Source organism: Triturus cristatus, chromosome 5_2 (assembly GCF_964204655.1).
Source record: "Triturus cristatus chromosome 5_2, aTriCri1.1, whole genome shotgun sequence".
Classification (NCBI taxonomy): Eukaryota; Metazoa; Chordata; class Amphibia; order Caudata; family Salamandridae; genus Triturus; species Triturus cristatus.
The window spans coordinates 650,653,910-650,673,102 of record NC_140588.1 but is presented as its reverse complement, the minus strand read 5'-3'; the positions used below and the strand labels follow the sequence as shown (position 1 = coordinate 650,673,102).

The following is a 19,193-nucleotide window of genomic DNA, read 5'->3' as shown; positions in this document are numbered from 1 at the left end:
GCTCTACTCAGGCCCTTGGAGATTCCTTCAAGCCAGGGGACACAGCACACAGCAAAGTCCTTCCCCTCTCCTTGGCAGCAAAGCAACTGCAGGTCAGCCTTACAGCAGGTCAGTCCATCTTCTTCAGTCTTCCAGTTTTCTCCTTGGCAGAGGTTCCTTGTTGATTCCAGGATAATCTAATTTCTTGGGATCAGGGTCCCAATATTTATACCCCAAAATCCTTTGTCCTCTGAGGGCAAAGGGGCCTTTGCCCAGTCCAAACCAGTTCTGGAGCACTCTGTTTACATGACTCCTTCTTTCCTTTCACAGTGCAGGGCAGAAACATCAGACGCCCCACAGGAGGTGGAGCCAGCATTGTGGAGGGAAAGCACCGCCCTGGAGCACTTTGTTGACATGATTCCTTCTCTCCTTTCACAGTGCAGGGCAGAGACATCAGACGCACCACAGGGGTGGAGCCAGCACTGTGGGGGCAGGCACTGTCCTATTCAGGTCCCAGGTGCAACTCCTCCCTCCCATCTAGATGCAGATCTCTCTATTCAGCCCTGTGCTGACTCACCCTGTCTCGAGGAATTCCCCAGTCCCCTGGAATTCCCCAGCCCTTGTCCCTCAAAACTCCAGACAAGGAATAAACAGCCTAGCAAAGGCAGGTTTGGATGGTTAGACAAGAAAATACCTACTTTCCAAAAGTGGTATTTTCTAACACAGAATGTTAAAACCAACTTCACTAAAAGATGTATTTTGTCATTCTGAGTTCAGGCATACTAAACCCCAATTTCTACCATGTTCCCAGAGTCAGTTTAGGATTATAAGATGTAATAATCAAACTGCCCATTCTGGCCTATGGAGAACTAGTAGCTTTGCAATAGTGAAAAACGAAAATGGCTGTAATTCACTATCAGGACATGCCACACACATCAGGGCTTGTCCTACCTCATACTTACAATGCACCCTGCCCTTGGGTCTACCATAGGGGTGACTAATATGCTGAAAAGGGAAGGTTTAGGGACTGGAAAGTAGGTGTACTTGCCCAGTCAGCATGGCAGTTAGCAACTGCACACAGGCACTGCGGTGGCAGGCCTGAGACACCATTTTAGGGCTACTCATGTGGGAGGCACAATCAATACTGCAGGCCCACTAGTAGCATTTGAATCACCAGCCCTGGCACACTCAGTGCACTTTAATAGGGGCTAACAGGTGAAACTAATATACCAATTATGGATAACCAATCAATATAACAATTTACCTAGGGAGTACTTGCACTTTGACACTGATCAGCAGTGGCAAAGTGGCCAAGGCATCTAAACCAGCAAAAACGAAATCCAGCACAGCGTCAAAAATACAGGTGGTAGAGGCAAAAAGTCAGGGGAAACCACGCCAAAGATGCCAGGTCTAACAGAGGGTCTGTGATTCTGTGGAGAGAAAAGCGTGTGGCTCCTTTAATCGGATGATTAGTGGGGCGTGGGCAAATACTTTAACTCTCTTTCACTGTAATATCTTTATGAAATGAACACCGACTATTTGTAACCAATTAAGATGCACTGGTTGTTGTTACTGTTCAATTTTTGTCATGAGAACTCCTTAACACCAACGCAATAACTTTGTATCTCATTACAATTTTCTCTCTTTTTCTGAATCCAAAAGAGCAATGGGCACTGTAAATTGTTAGACTTTGATAACTGAATCAGAACCTGCATGCCTTGTCAATGATGCGCACACTTTTTCTAGTATGCTTGTTAGCAAAGTGAGTTTGATTTATTGGTACTTGACTGATTTTAGTTTGGATTGAAGCAACAGGAAATCTGAGGAGACGTGTACATCTTCAGATAGATTTGAAGTTTTGCAATCTTCATTTTTATATACATTTCCACTTGCCTATCCTTATTTTGTATAGTATGACATGGTTTAGAATGCTCTAGACTATGAATTCTCTGGCATACTATAGCAAGAAGATTACCCATGAGCTTTCTTTATCATTTATTATATTCCAAGATTAGAAGAATTCTTAATTTTCTTTAGGTATCTTTGTATTGTCATGAACCTTTGAGTGTCAAATGAATGTTGAATACATGCATGAAATACATATTAGTTCTGCATAAGGATCTTCATCAGTAAACATGGCTTACTCACCAATGGAAAGTCTATTCTTAAGTAGCTCAGGTGCAAAAAGGAAAAACAAGGAATTATCCTGCACACTGTGTCAGAAAGCAAGCCATTATTTGGGAAGGGGTTACTCGTATCAACTTAATTAACATATGTTAGTTAGTTTACCCCCCAGTTTTAAGAAAAACCCTGCCCAACACCTGGTGCCTGTGATGAAAGGCAGATACTTTTCTGCATGTCCAGTTCAAATGGTACTAACCCTTGAAAAGTCAAGAAAGCAGAAGAATAAAATACCAAAACATGCTTAGAAAATACAAAACAATTAAATGATCAAAAGACACCAAAATGACCAAGGTAGGATTTTGTAAGACGAAAAGCACCTAGAAAATGCAATGCACAAATAGAACGTTTCTGTTTGCATTGACCAGGCACTACCCATGATTTAAAGCTGACCAGGATGGAGTGGAGATTAGATACACCAAGTGGGTCACAAAAGTCTAAGGGGCATATTATCAAGAACGGTGTTAACATTCTCGGCGCTTTAGCGGCAGGAAACTGCCGCTAAAGCGGCGATAATGGGCTTGGAAATGTGCCTTCGGGAATTCCAACAGAAGCCCATGTTTTGGTGTGAACCTGGGCTTCTATTGGAATTCTCAAGGGCCTATTATCAAGCTCATTATCGCCGCTTTAGAGGCAGTTTCCTGTCGCTAAAGCGGCGATAATTTTAACGCCGTTCTTGAGAATGTGCCCATAAGGGCCTTATAATGAGTATGGTGGTGCCGGAGCAGGATCTCCCCATGTAGAAACTGCCTGCCAGATCAGGAGTTTTCTCCTGGTCTGGCGGGCAGTTCTTTGGCGTTCCCAGGGTGGTGCCTATGAAATAAGCACTGCACTGGGAACATCAAAGGCAGTACTTGTGTGGCATGAACTGCCGCTGTCCATGCCGTGCAGGTACTGGGGTGCATGCACACAGACGGGCACATGTTGTGCCCCGCTGTGTGCATCCACATGGTGTGAGAAATGAGGGGGTCCTGTGGGACCCCCTTTGTTTCCTTACTGTCACACTTTTCATGGCTGTTGCACTGCCATGAAAAGTGTGGTGGTGAGGAAACTTGTAATATGCTTTGCGGGGCTGCAGCCACCCCGCTGAGCTTATTGCAGACTCAAGATCACCACACCACTGCCAAGAATCTCTGATCCCTGGGGGTTGCGGTGGTCACGGGGTGGCCTAACATCCCTGGTCATAATAGGGTGGCAGTGGGCCACCAGACTCGTAATAAGCTCCTAAATTTTCACCTTGGAACTTTTTCTACTTTTGGAAGTCAAAGGTCAGAAGCTGAAGCCAGAAAGTGTCCCTGAAAATCAAATATGTTGTTATCAAGCTACTACTGAAGCTGTTGATTTTGAACCAAAAGCTCCAAGCTGAGTAAAGCAGGATTTTTTAGCTGCTGAAGTCACTTTGCTGCTGGGAAAGGTTTTCCTTCCCACACTGGTAGAAGGTTTTACCTAGAGACTTAGTCAATTTTGTTGTTTTCAAAACCACCAGGAGGGCAAGAATGGAAGCTGTAGATAGGCATGGCACAACAGGGCTGGATGTCTTTACCGAAAGCGTCAGCTGAACACTTTTTCAAAGTAGAACAGGCGCTGAGTGAGACAAACCTGATTTTCCTGCCACCTGAGTGCATGTCCTACCTGGGAAATGCCCAGTACTTTGATATGGTACTCTGTAAGTGGAAACATATTACCCATTTTTTAAAAGTGCTGAAAATGTTCTGCCTGGTCAATCCTGGCACCATTATCTCCTTAGGGCAGGGTCTAGTGCCAAACCTCTTTCAAGCCTTGGTTTCTGTAGGAGGGGGTTAGCTGGGTCATCTTAAATTCAGGACTACTGATTTTGTCTGTCTCTATATCAAGTAACAGAAGTAATTGATTTGACCCTTGCAGGGCAGTTCAAGGCCCAGGGACCTACTGGTATTAAAATCCTTAACAGTTCTTCTTCCAGTAGTCAGGCAGAGTCTTCCTTGAATATCATTTATTTCCAGGTGCCAGAATGCTCTAAGGGGATTTTCTTCCACTCAGTTCTTGCTAGGTTCTCACAGAATCCGTACCTTCTTTTACTAGACTTGATTTCTTACTACACAAATTTCCGGTGCCTCTCAAGCAAGGGTGCCTTAACCTTCTGATAGCTGCTGGCCCTTTGGTTTTCCTCTAGCCCCCTTTCCTTATGGGCATAAGGTTTCCTCTCCTCTGTCATTTCTAGACCTGGTGGTCCTTCTGCCTCTAGCAATCAATAGTTACAGTTCCAGGCACCCCAAATTTGGCATCTCCCCTTCAAATGAAGCACTGTGAAATATTGTTGTACTGCTAACTGATTCTTCCCCCTTCATGATGGATAATTTTTGCTTAGTGTTCTCTGTTCACACTACTCATGCCTTCCTGCTGTCAGAGGTCAAGATATTGTTTTCCATGAGGTGGGTCATTAACGAGTCAGGAAATAATGTGTAATTGGTCTTTAGAGCATGGTTGAGAAGCAAACCTGTTGCAAACTAATTTACTCTAAGTCAGCACAAAGTACATTTTTCTAAATATATTTTGCCTCTAAATGTATAAAAAATGTACTGTAGCAGTGAATAAATGTTTATAATTAAGTGGAAAATAACTTTTAATGAACTTTGTAATTGTTCCCTATGCCTAGATGTGAAAAAGTGATTATATTTATAATTAAACCTCTTCCTACTGATACATCTTTGCCTACACAGTACATGGAACTGTGTTTGCGTGCTCTTCCCAATGGATCCCCATTGTTTTATATTAAACACTGACTATGCTGGGATTATAAGGCACACTTGCGGAATGACTTTGCTAATATTTTTTTTTAAGTTTCTTTTTCTACAGGACAAATGCACTTGAAATAAATGACTACAGTGCCAGACATCCCAATTTCGAATCTCCATTTTAAAGAAAAAAATGTGTAAGCAGGCCTGTCCCTCTCTCAGATGGATAAGTTGAAGCCAATGCCAGTGCTGAAGTCCAGTGACATTTCACTTTTCATGCCATGAATGTAATTGGAAATGAGCATTGTTTGTGTGGTTTTTGCCAGATGTTTACCTTTTTTTGCTGAATCCATTTTTACTGGATATAGGACTCTTCATGCTTTACTACTGTTAACCAGTGGTAAAGTGCTTGTGTCCCCCTTTAAACAAGGTAAAATTGGCTTACACCTAATTGCCATATTCAATTACTTTTAAGGGCCATGTAACATGGCCCTTAAAAGTACCCAGGGTCTGTAAATTAAATGCCACTCGTGAGCAGCAGCATTCATTGTGCCACCCACTAAAGTAGCCCTGTAAAATGTCTTCAGGGTTGTCACTGCAGCTTGGGTGTGCAATTTAAAACTACTATGTCTGCCTGAAAACCATTTGCCAGTCCTTAACATTCCTTTTTAATACTTATACTTATACTTATAAGACACCCATAAGGAAGGCCGTAAACACACATAGGGCAGGGAGCATGATATTTTAAAAGTAAGACATATATATTTAATGTTTTGCATGTCCAAAGAAGTTTTCCACTGTGACACAGCTGACTCTCCCCGAAGTTAGACCTCATTTACACTATTAACTCTAATAAGTGCTAAAATCAATTTGGGAGTAGCTAGAAAAATGGTTCAATAACTCATTTTAATAGAAATTTTAAATCTAACTTATTGATTCAGTCAGTTTTCTGAAAGCTGCCATTAACGTTATTTATTAATTATTATAATTAATTTCCTTCACACCCTTTACCCCTACTAACTCTACAACCCACAAGTAAAATTTCACATAAATAAAAAATGTATTACACAATTAAAATAGTTCATTATCAATTAAATATTTAATGTCAATTTATAATGAATTATTAATTATAATTACATTACTTTCCATCCTGTACCTAGTATAAACCCAACAACCTGCTACGGCAGTAAAAACAACTAAAAATTTGTAAGCTATATTAAAAAAACATTAACATAATTATACTAGCAATTTATAACATATACAATTAAAATAAATACTCATATACACAAAAAATATTTAAAGACGATATTAGTAACAATGATGTTTTTATAAATGATTACTTACTTTAAAATCAATATTCTTGTCCACAATGTTTTTGCACACAATATTTGTGCATCTTGATTTCTCAAACGTGATATTTCTGCTACACAATATTTTTTGCGCGATATTTTGTCGCATACCTCTCTGGTTCTGATGTAACTCGAAATGAAACATGATGCCTCTAACTCTTGGGAACACTGGAATAACAAAAGGTTCTTATTTTGTGGGCAAGATTTCTGCTATTGTAGTCCAACTCATATTTGTTCTGATTGACAATGTCTAAATCATTCTACCTATCTTTTGGAGTGATTGGTTGTGATTGAAATATGAATTGTTTAATTGAAAGCACATTTGCCTGTACTGAAGAATAGAGGCGCTGCAATAAAGATTGCTATTTTTGGTTTAAATTCAGATAACTTACTAAATTTCGGACCAAAAATATTGTGTGGACGGAAAATTGTGACAAAAATATTGATTACCAAAATATCCAGAAGGTAAGTGCAAATAGGTAATTATAGATTTCCTATTGTTAACATAATATATATATATATATATATAGTGTCAAGGCACATATATTTGGAGTTATATATATTGTAAAACTTTGCTTTCCTATGGAAACTTAACTTCACAATATTTCTGTCCTCTATATTCTTGACACAATATTTTGTTCACACAATGACCGAGAAATAATACATCTATACCGTGAGAATTTTCTATTGTTCCATGATGACTGTGAATTTGTTTCAAACACGATATTTGAGTATACCCTAACCTTATTAATGATATTTCATTGCTCATATTCAGGACGATGATGAAAGCGGACTATTATACTAAATCATGTGTCTAGCTCTGCACCAGCTGTCTCATTACCACATGCGTGCAGCTTCCCACGCTGTAGTCTGATGCCCAGTGAGGGACAGGTGAGTAAAATACTTTGTGCATTTTCCAATAACATGTGTATAAAATCCTCGAGTGCTGTTTGCTGGGAAAGGACTTTAAATGTCAAGGGCACATTATGCCAGGTAGGTGAAAGCCCTACAATGATCTCTCCACCGGATCGACCTGGGGTGCACTAATCGCTACTGACCTAAGCAGATGTAAAGGGGATTTTAATGGAGCACATTTCTAACAAACTGGCAGACATTCTAATAGCTCTGAATAAAATGTCAGGTGTTCTCTGTTTGGTCGCATTTTTAATAATTACTTCTGCTATTGCCTTCCAGTTATTATTGCCTCAGATTTACAAGTTACCAATGCATTTGCAATTGTCTTTGACTGTTCAAAGCAATGCGTGGGTATCACATATCTCCATGTATCCTGCTGAGTCCACCGACGGGCAGCGAGGCCTTTGTATGTCCCCCTCCCCTCCTCTCAGGACTCACAGGCTCGGTACACGGCTTCGACCAATAAAGGACGACTAGTTCGGGCGCCTAAAGCTCTTTTGCCTCACTTCATGCAATTGCTTCCAGCATTGCGATTACTGATGCTGAAACCTTTCTCCTGGGCTTGGGCTTTCCAGTGCAATTTGCAATGCATAGTATTAATTTCATGTGACAAACGTGTCCAGTACTAACATAATCCCAGTTTACTCAGCTGCTGTGTGGATCAAAACAGTCCAACTAACCTTTACCCATCAACATAAGTGCACATTCTAAAAGATGCCTTACAGGATGTTGAACCAGGACTGCCTGTAACTACATATTTCTAACTATTCTATGCAAACACACTATGCATTTTTTAAACCTGCTTCCTTTTCCAGAGGGATACTAACAAGCAGAAAAAAAGAGGTACTGTGCTCGAGGGATTTGTTGAAAGAGACAGAGAATGCAGTGCTACAAATTACCTCCAGATCAGCAGTCTGCGGTGGACTCTGCAGAGCTGCTCTCTGGTGTCAAAGGCAAGCATGGGTTTGCTGCGACTAAAGAACTGGGGCCATCTACAGTGGCGCGCGGAGACCCGATTCAAGCTGTGATTGCAGGAATCCACACATTCTGACAAGCCCTAAATGTGAGAGTCCACAAGAAGAAATAATTTCACTGAAACTGAACATAACTAGAATTCAGCTGTACGACTGTAAGGAAAGTTTCAACTCTATAAACGTATTTAGTTAACTTGGAGGGCAGAAACGAGGGGGACGAGCATCAGCGTTCTTGATCTCCTGAGGAAATAATGAGGCTTGCTAATCTGAACAGGTCGTTGAAATCTGGATTCCCAATTAACAGGGAGTTTGAAGTAGGAAGGGTTCATCCACTCCCAGCTCATTAAAAATGTTAAATCGTTTACAACCCTCAAACTTTAAACTTTAGACATTTCAGATACCAGTACTCGGAAGTGCCTCCAAAGGCAGTGGAGTTGCCCGACGGACATGGGACTGTCACAGCATTAAAATGATGCCAGACCACATAAATGAAAATGTAAAAAGAATGACTATTTTGCTTCATTTCAGAAACAAGATGGAGATGGATTAACATCAAATCATTCTTTATGGGCCCCCTTAGGTTCAGGATCCAATGTAAATGAAAACAAATATCATTTGATCCTGCAAACAGAGTGGGAATGGTTTTAAAGGATCAAAACGCAAATAAACACTTGGAAATAGATTTGTCCCAGGTTCACCAGCTAGTGACCATTATATATGTTTCGATTTTTTATATCATCTAAATTCTTACACATTTTTCAATAAATAACTGGTATTATTCTATAAAGGCAACAAGTTCATGAGGTTACAGCTCCAGTTATTTTCAATCAAACATTTTATCCACACCATTGAACTTTTCTATTAGTTAGCTTACAGGAGTGCAGGTATACCATTTATTTTGCAAGCTCTTTCTAAAGTAATTCCGAGCCAGGTTCATTGTTTCCTACACTCTGTGGTTGATATTGTTTGGGCAGCATAGGCTTTTTGATAAGATGTTTGAATTTATTACATAGATTTACATTGATTATGTTCTCTTGAATAGAGGTTAAAGTGTAGGAGCTGTGTAAATAAAAGTGTTGGCATGGCTATCTAGAGACTAGTGGCTGCAGCACCATCTGGACCATTGCACCATGAAATAAAGTCACCCAAGACCACACAGAGACTTCTCTAGTAGGTTGAGCGTTCTATTAGTTAACTTTCTGATTATCTGTCCGGTCAACATGGTGCTGCAAATGTTTACTATGTGAACATGAGTAGCTACTGCTGGATGTGGCCCTTTCTGCATGGTCACGTCAGATGTTCCCCTTCCTTTGATGAACCCGTTTTTGTTGGCTTTTAGAGCTCTGTTCACTTTTTCTGCGTTAACCAGTGTTGAAGTGCTAGTCCACTCGCCTTAAAGCATAGGAAAATTGGACTACACATTGGCACATTTAATTTATTTGTAAGCCACTAGTAAATGATGCTACATGTACCCAGGGCCTGTAAGTTAAATGCTACAACTTAGCTGCTGCACGCATTGCTCCACCCAGTGAAGTAGCCTTTGAAAACATGTCTCAGTTCTGCCAGTACAGTTTTAAAGTTCCATTTCGACCTGCAAAATAAACCTTTTGGAAGGCTTAAACCTTTATTTTTAATACTTATGATAAGGCTTGGGAGGAATTGAAAATAGGAGTTATTGTGGGAATTCCGCATTACTCTTGTAATGCAGAATTACTGAAAAATGTGAATTCCTCCTCTCTGCCGGCGGAATTTCTGTTGAGTATGCAAGGGCATTGAGTAGTATGCAGTGGTTTCTAAACTTTAGCTATGACTACATACCACTTAGCACCTTTACATACTCTGCAATGATTAAAAGACTTAATCACTGCAGAGTATGCCAGGACGTCGAGTGGTATTTGACTGTGCTATTTTCTTAGGCAAACTGCATCCTTACATCCATTTTTGGATGCAAGTGTGAATTTTGCGCTCAGAAAATAACACCAAATCCCCACTCTACCCCATTGCGTAATTCAGTAGAATCTGGTAGAACTTTTATGTAATTTCGCGTGATTCTGCTGAATCAAACTCCACAAATTCTGCCCACCCAATTTATAAGTCACCCTTAAAGAAGGCCCTAAAGGCTCATAAGGCAGGTTGCATGATATTAAATAGGTAGGACACATGTGTTTAAGTTTGACATCTTCTGAAAGTGAGAAACTCCTAAATGAGATGTTCACAGTTGTAAGGCCTATCTCTCCCACAGGTTAATCCTGGGTTACAATATTTCAATGAATAAGTGCAACCTTCAGATTGGGAGTAAATAGAGAAATAATGTTTGCATTCAAATGAATTGTAAGTTAAAATCCTCTTTATTCGTACAGACGGATTTTATATTATATTTTTTAAAATACCACGTTTTGACAGTTAGCCTTTTCCTGTGACTTGCTAGCTGTCTGAGACTGGCACTGGATCCCCTATCAAGAATGTATATTGGGCCCAGACAGTCAACAATAAGACCTGGGGATTGTTGGGAGAGCGTCTTTCTGGCAGGATGGCTGAGGAGGAGCAGGACACTGCCCTGATTACATTTCAAAGAACCTTGCCCACAGCAGGTATAAAGATAGAATATCGACGGGAAAATATCGACTAGCATTAATATCGTGGTAAGAATATCGACTGTGAAAAATATCGTTATAGAAAATATCTTTTCAAAAAATATCGTTTCGTGAGAATGACAAAAATATCGTCATAAAAAAATATCGACGAACAGAATATCGTTGAAGAAAATGTCGTTTCATATTATATCGACAGAAAAATATAAGTTGTTATAAAATTTATAAAAAAATATGTATTATGTTTTTAAAAAACTTACAAAACTCCTACTAGTAATATTATGTGTTAAAAAATATTTTCTACAAAAGAATAGTTAAAATTTTAGTAGCGGGTTATTGGTATTATAGGGGATAAGGGTGGGTAGTAATTTAAAATTTGGTTTTTTAAAAAATTATAAAATATCAACAAATTAGAAAATATTTAAGAAATCCAAATTTTAAATTGAAATTTCGAATTCTTCACGAAATTAAATTTGTAATTAAATTTTATAATTTCAAATAAAAATTTTAGGAGCGGGTTTTTGGTATTATAGGGGATTAGGGTGGGTAGTAATTTAAAAATGTAGTGTTTAAAAATTGTATAAAATATTAATAAATTAGAAATTTATAATGAAATCAAATTTTAACCTCGAAATTTAAAATTTTACACGAAATTTATATTTTAATATTAATAAAAAATATTACATTAATATTGAAGAAGCGTTATTTTGGTATTATAGGGGAATAGGGTCTAAAAAATAATTTAGATAGAAACATTTATATTGTTTACTAACCTGCACATTTCCTGACTTATGTTGGATTGGAGTTAGAATAGTAAATTATTATAAAATATAAACAAATTTGAAAATAATTAAGAAATTAAAAATTTAATTTTAAATTTCTAATTGTTTACGAATTTAAATTTGTAATTAAATTTAAAAATTTCTAATAAAAATTTTAGGAGCGGGTTTTTGGTATTATAGGGGATTAGGGTGGGTAGTAATTTAAAAATGTAGTCTTTAAAAATTGCATAAAATATTAATAAATTAGAAATGTATCATGAAATCAAAATTTAACATCGAAATTAAATTTTTTACACGAAATGTATTTTTTAATATTAATAAAAAATATTAAATTAATATTGAAGAAGCATTATTTTGGTATTATAGGGGAATAGGGTCTAAAAAATAATTTAGATAGAAAAATATTATTTTGTTTACTAACCTGCACATTTCCTGACTTATGTTGGATTGGAGTTAGAATAGTAATTTATTATAGTTTACTATCCAGCACTTTCCCTGAGTTATGTTATGTTTGGAGTTAGAATAGTAATTTATTATGGTTTACTATCCAGCACTTTCCCTGACTTATGTTGGATTGGAGTTAGAATAGTAATTTATTATGGTTTACTATCCAGCATTTTCCCTGACTTATGTTGGATTGGAGTTAGAATAGTAATTTATTATGGTTTACTATCCAGCACTTTCCCTGAGTTCTGTTATGTTTGGAGTTAGAATAGTAATTTATTATGGTTTACTATCCAGCACTTTCCCTGACTTATGTTGGATTGGAGTTAGAATAGTAATTTGTTATGGTTTACTATCCAGCACTTTCCCTGAGTTATGTTATGTTTGGAGTTAGAATAGTAATTTATTATGGTTTACTATCCAGCAGTTTTTATGACTTATGTTGGATTGGAGTTAGAATAGTCATTTATTATGGTTTACTATCCAGCACTCTCCCTGACTTATGTTATGGTTTACTATCCAGCACTTTCCCTGACTTATGTTATGTTTGGAGTTAGAATAGTAATTTATTATGGTTTACTATCCAGCACTTTCCCTGACTTATGTTGGATTGGAGTTAGAATAGTAATTTATTATGGTTTACTATCCAGCACTTTCCCTGACTTATGTTGGATTGGAGTTAGAATAGTAATTTATTATGGTTTACTATCCAGCACTTTCCCTGACTTATGTTATGTTTGGAGTTAGAATAGTAATTTATTATGGTTTACTATCCAGCATTTTCCCTGACTTATGTTGGATTGGAGTTAGAATAGTAATTTATTATGGTTTACTATCCAGCACTTTCCCTGACATATGTTGGATTGGAGTTAGAATAGTAATTTATTATGGTTTACTATCCAGCACTTTCACTGACTTATGTTATGTTTGGAGTTAGAATAGTAATTTATTATGGTTTACTATCCAGCACTTTCCCTGACTTATGTTGGATTGGAGTTAGAATAGTAATTTATTATGGTTTACTATCCAGCACTTTCACTGACTTATGTTATGTTTGGAGTTAGAATAGTAATTTATTATGGTTTACTATCCAGCACTTTCCCTGACTTATGTTGGATTGGAGTTAGAATAGTAATTTATTATGGTTTACTATCCAGCACTTTCCCTGACTTATGTTGGATTGGAGTTAGAATAGTAATTTATTATGGTTTACTATCCAGCACTTTCCCTGAGTTATGTTGGATTGGAGTTAGAATAGTAATTTATTATGGTTTACTATCCAGAACTTTCCCTGAGTTTTCAATTTATTTTTGATCAAAAGGGTATTTAGTCCTCTGGAACGCGTAGACCCTCGGTTTGAGTCGTCACATACTGTAACTACATACTCTGTGGGACAGTTATGTCAATCCTGGCTGCGACATTCCACCTTAGCATCTGTCAAAGTTCATTTATCGAAGTTACATGACAAAATAGATTTGAATTCTTTTGTTAAAGGTCCTGTGGGTGGCAGAACCAAAAGGTGGGCGTATGCTATTTACAACGAAGTGTGGAAATTTTCGCAAATTGAGGCGGCTTCAAGATTGAGAGCTATTGACCAAGCAAACATGGAAAAGGTTTTAGCCGTTATAGATAACAGCATTAGCACTCTCTCTTCCAGAATTTATACATTAGATAATATTGTTTCGTCAGTTGTTGATATTGTGCATGATGATATGTCTGTGTTATATAATGGTCAAAACCAGTTGCGTTCTGTTATGCAGTTTGCATGGACATTGCAGACGTTAAAGGCAGGGAGGGTCCCTTGGGACTATTTGAGCACTACATCGTTATTCATTCCTTTTAACATTACTGATAAGCAGCTATTTATGTCCATGAAAGATGCTAAATATTCATTATTACATATTGAAAAATTAGAACCGTTACCTTTCTCTGTGGCGGAAATCAATTCAGTCACGTGGCTTATATACGGGTTGATAACTCTACCGTTCGCACTTCTTAAGTTTACGTCTTGTATGAAACATTATGCTCTGGGTAGATATGAACAGCTGGGCACCGCTTTCATACATGAGGTTTGGTCCTTCCCCTTTACGTATAGATGTACTAGGGACGGAACTGAGGTTTATCTGAAGGGTGAGGAATGTACCACGACACCAGATCATTCCTTGGTATGTAGGCACATTCAATTACACGGTGCATGCAATGTACAAGCCCCGATTTTGGCCTGCGTCCTACGAGGTGTCTCAGTGCCTGTGATTACGCCTTCTTTGACGCTGCTTGCAAACAGTAGTTATTTAATTTTGAATAATGAAGCTTGCTGTGGGATGTTAGTGGGAATCCCATATATAGTAACTGTATCGGAGAGGGTTGTCTCCTGCAATAATGTTCTCTTTTCACCCCCGCACGGGCGGCTGGATGTTTCCATCTGGCCTTCGATTCCAACCTTGAAAGCAGAGTTCAACAAGTTGAGCAGAATAAGAGCTGTATTGTTCCAAAAAGAGGTGTCATTGACTTCCTCTCGTGAAACATTTGTCCTTCACGTTGCTAATACGCGCACTGAGGTACAGGCGGTTTTGAATACTGACCTCCCCCTACATTTCGGAGCTTTGATCCTAACTATTTTCAATGCCTCGTCCACGACCGGCCTGGCTCATTTTTTTAAACTTGTAGGCTCAGGCCTCGTGACCTCTTTTCAAACTATTTTTGGTGTGATTCCGGCATTTTTTCATTCGATTTTCTCGAGCATCTTTGGAGGTGTTCCGCTGCTTCTGGCGCTGGTGGCAGGTGTGCTGCTTTTACTTTTCATACTACGGAATGGCTGCTGTTTCTGTGCCACACGAGCACCTGTCACGTCTGCATCTTCTTCGTGATAGGATGCTTGACTTTTATGGTACTCTGCCATTGGCGACTTTAAGCCTGGCATATGGATTATCCTTCAGGTATTCCTACTTCACCTGCGTGCAACCTGTATTTCACTGCCTGGATTGTCCCTTTGAATGGCCTCTGGATTTGTGCTTGACCAACACGATGTCTCCGGTGCCGGATTTCGATCGACTGATGAGGCCCTTAGTGTCTCACGAGTTGGCCTGTTCTGGTGTCCGGATTATGGCTTGTGGTGCGGCGCATGGTATCCTGGGTAATTGGGAGATATCAAGGGCTGCCTACGACTTCTTGGCAATGAGCTATTTAGAGGAACATTCCGGTTGCCCTCTGATTGTGCTAGAGGCTCCGATGGTTGAAGAACACGTATGTTCCTTTTCTTTAATTAAATGGATGGCTGAGACTTTTAGTGGCGCTGCAAACGATTTTTTGTTGGAAGCAGTTGCCACGTATGCTGCCTATACATTCATGGATTAACTGAACTATCCTCCTTTGCGCCTGTGCTACTGGACAGCAACCTAGTGCAGCATTCATATTTTTTTTCTAATCATTGTGTTACTTATAGTATTTGGATGATAGTAGTTGTTAATATATGAAGTAAATTGTACATTTACTTAGCAAGTTTAAATAATTTTTGTCAGCTATCTAAGTAGACATGGATAAGGTAGTTAATAAATGTTTTTACATGTAAGTTTCTGGTCGTTGTTGAGAAGTTCAACATGTTCTTTTTTCACTCTAAAGAAGAACACTTTTTAATTTAGGGAGTTTATCTACTTTATGCTAAGTTCGAATGAAAAAAGCAATGGGATTTTACTTACTTCAAGTGTAGTATGACGTTTTGTAGTTGTAGACGTAGGTTTGTATTTTCTTCTCTCAGCAAGGTAACTGTTTTTCTCCAAGTTTGGCCCAAAAATGGTAAATTACGTTAAGTGTATAATTGTTTTTATATTAGTGAGTTAATTAATGGTAGCTTTTGATTGGTTCAATTAGTGAAATTTCAAAATCATTGGTCGAGAACGTTATTTAGAATTAGAAAACCGTTAAATAATTATATGTGTGAATAGTTTTGTAAAGTTAAATAGTTAAAAAAAAGTGTGTAAAATAAAAGAATAGTGCATATCGAGTTGGTAATAAAAAGACGATATTTTTTGTATATTTCTATAAGCAGATAGGTAGTCGATGTTAGTGTAGTCGATATATATGTCTAAGGTCATGTTATTTAAAATAAAGTCGATCATGAAGTAGTCGATATTTATGTTGTCGATATTAGTGTGAACGATATTAGGGTTGTCGATAAAAAAAAATCGATATTTGTGTGAATCCTTGTTTAAGTATAGGATGACGATATTAATGTAAGCGATATTTTAGTGACGATATTTATTTCTGACGATATTTATGTTAACGATATTCCATCATGGAACCCCCACAGCACACACAAAGGCACCTGACATCAGACCTGCCTTGACTTTTTTCACCCTTGACAGTTTGGAGCTAAACCCATTGGCTGGGAGGAGGATGCTGTCTGCACGAACAGCTGGTCTCACTGGAGCTTCATGTTAGCAGTCATCATGGGCAGCAGAGTCCCTGCACGAACCAGCTTATTCATGGCTGTGAAGAGCCCAAAACTTCAGGATTTTACCTTTTAGTGGGAGGAATGCACTCTGATGGCTGCCAAGCATACAAGACCTGGGGAAGCACCTCTTGGGGATCAGGGACTAACTCTAGCAGAAGCCAAGTGGGCTCAGACAGGTCCAGGCAGATCGTGTTGCATTTCAGAAGCTGCTGGGAGGTCTTTGGAGCTTGTTGTATCCCTGTATCTCAGAGCAGGAGGTCAGCCTACTGACACTTGGAGGCACTCAGGTAGCCTGGGATGAAGGCAGTAGACCCAGTCTTCCTTCTCAGATATCAGGACAGGCCTCAAGCAGCAGTACAGTTATCTGAGGAACCAGGAAGGCTATAAGCATCAGGGCAGTCCTCTGCAGAACAAGGCAGCCCTTTCTCTTTTAATGTCCACAGGTTCAGAAGCGTACTGAAGAGGTGGGTTAGGATGTCCAATATTTACACCTGATGCCAGCCTTTAAAATGAGGGTGATATCCGGGCTAACCGCACATCTGGTTCTGGAATGGTCATCCCTTCTCCTGCCAAGGCTCCACGCTGTCTGATATCAAGTCCATTTCAGTGTGTGCTGGATGCAGCCCTTAAAAATGTAAATTAGGCAGGGAACAACTCCACTCCCCACCATCATGGCAGGATGGTCCATTCTGCCAACACCTGGTACTCCTTTGTCTCACTTTCTGGAAGAAATAGACAAAGATTAACTTCCAGCTACACTTGTTCACATGGCCAGGATACTGACTGCAGACATCAAATGGTTGGGTTAAGAAAATGTCACTTTCTAATCGTGCCATTTTCATAATTGTGGCTGAACATCCAACATTAAATGAGGATTTTAAATTACAATTCATTTAAGTCCAAACTTTGCTTCCTATCTGTTCCCTAACAAATGTTAGCACTTAATAAACATAATAAGGTAACCAAATGTAACCCAATGGGAGAGATAGGCCTTGCAGTAGTGAAAAACGAATTTAGCAGGTTTTCACTACCAGGACATGTAAAACTTAAAAACACAAAAACACATGTCCTACCTTTTATATATGATGAACCTTGCTCAGTGGGCTGTTTAGGGCCTATCTTGGGGAAGACTTATAGGTTTTAAAAAGGAAGGTTCAAATTGACAGTTTGAAACTGCACTACAGGCAGCAATGACAGGTCAGATACATGTTTTAAAAGGGCCACCAAGGATGACAGGTCTCACAGTTATTTTCAATTTTTTAGCTATCATGCATATAAATTATTAAAGACATGTATGAATACAAATTACAAGTCATTGGCAAGAGTGCCTCTCTCAAACTCAAAGGCGAGCAGTTATGCATGGGCTGGCAAGTGTACTGCATGAGATGATAACGTGTGCTGCAGATAAACGATTTCCTGTGGGTGGCTTCCTGATGCAAGTAGATAGAAAACAGTTCCTCAGTTAGGGGTGTGACTTCAGCAACTGGCAAGTATATAATTGCTGATTTTAATTTGTTTGAGATCAGAAACCCATGATAGCAATATATTGCAAGAGAGCAAGATGGATATCATATTGTGACTACAGGCAGACACGCTTTCATCTGTTTTGGCTGGGCAAGACAAATCCTTCTTTATCCAAGCAAGAGGTCAATATCAACAGGATATTGGAGATGCATTCACCTTGGTGATTGTGGTCAGGAAGAGACTGTTGCTGGGTAATATTCATTTCTAGGTGACGTGTGCCAGTTGTATACATATGCTGTTTTATTGAGCTGCAGCACTGTGTAAGTAGTTTTCCCACAGCATGTTTTGTCTACCATTCCTGATTCTCAGGGAGGTCATTGGCTGGGGAGTGTGTACATTTTATTGTATTACCAGTCATTGAAATTGGCTGTGTGCTTTGCGCTATGAGGATAGTATGACGTACCTATTTTCTTGGTATATACTAATGACTATTTATAAATTTCTTTTTTTTTACATTTTTGAATATATTTAGCACAATATAAGTGGTTTGGTCTATCATAAGTATTGCTAACTTAAAGATGTTCCCTGATTTATAGTCTTCCCTTCCAATTTCATAACCCCTCCCAGGAGGGGCAAGCCCCTTGAGCTTCCTGACCCTGCATGCAACCCATGCACCGCACCTGCCCTTATATCCACAAATAATGCATTTCGGTGATGGTGCAAAAGTCCACAGCTTTTATTTACATACTGTCATACACAAACATGTTGTTTAATTTCAATCAATCATGTCATTCCTGCCTCCTCGCTTAACCTTAAAAAGCCCAACCATTTTTGACAGCGCCCTAAGTGAATGCCACTTATCAGCAGGTCTAGCCCTTTTTTGTGGCCTCTAAGCTACACCTTGATGCCAAGTGTTGTGGGTGGCCCTCATACCTGGCCTGGGCAGCAAGTTCCGTATCCGCCCTCTGGGACCCATGCTGACGTGTCGCCTGCTCCCTGTGCCCCTGCCATAAGGCATCCCAAGGACACAGATTTAGGCAGCTCCTGTTTGGCTTTTGAGCTCTGACTGCTGTCCCTCTGTACTGTCTCCGCCTAGCCTGAGCCCTACCTCTGCATGTGGCTGTGATGCCCGCATTTCAGGTGTGGGTGGGTGGGTCAAAGGCGAAGGCACAAGTTGTGGGTGGGGCCCCCCATGCCCTTAAGTCCTGGTATGCCACCAGGGGGGCTCCTATCTATTGGGCTGTTCAAACCACGCGACCCAAGCCGTGCCCAGTGATTTCCCGGGCTTGCCAGGTGCTCTCTCATTGATCTGTCCCCTGGTAGGGGTTTGTCGCGGGCCCCTCAGTGGTC

The 19,193-nt window shown here is 39.3% G+C and overlaps 1 pseudogene; it reads left to right on the top strand.

The window, feature by feature from the left end:
- The window catches only part of LOC146829116 (zygote arrest protein 1-like), a 40,079-nt pseudogene extending 23,627 nt beyond the window's left edge, over positions 1-16,452 (top strand).
- Positions 16,453-19,193: the final 2,741 nt, after the last annotated feature.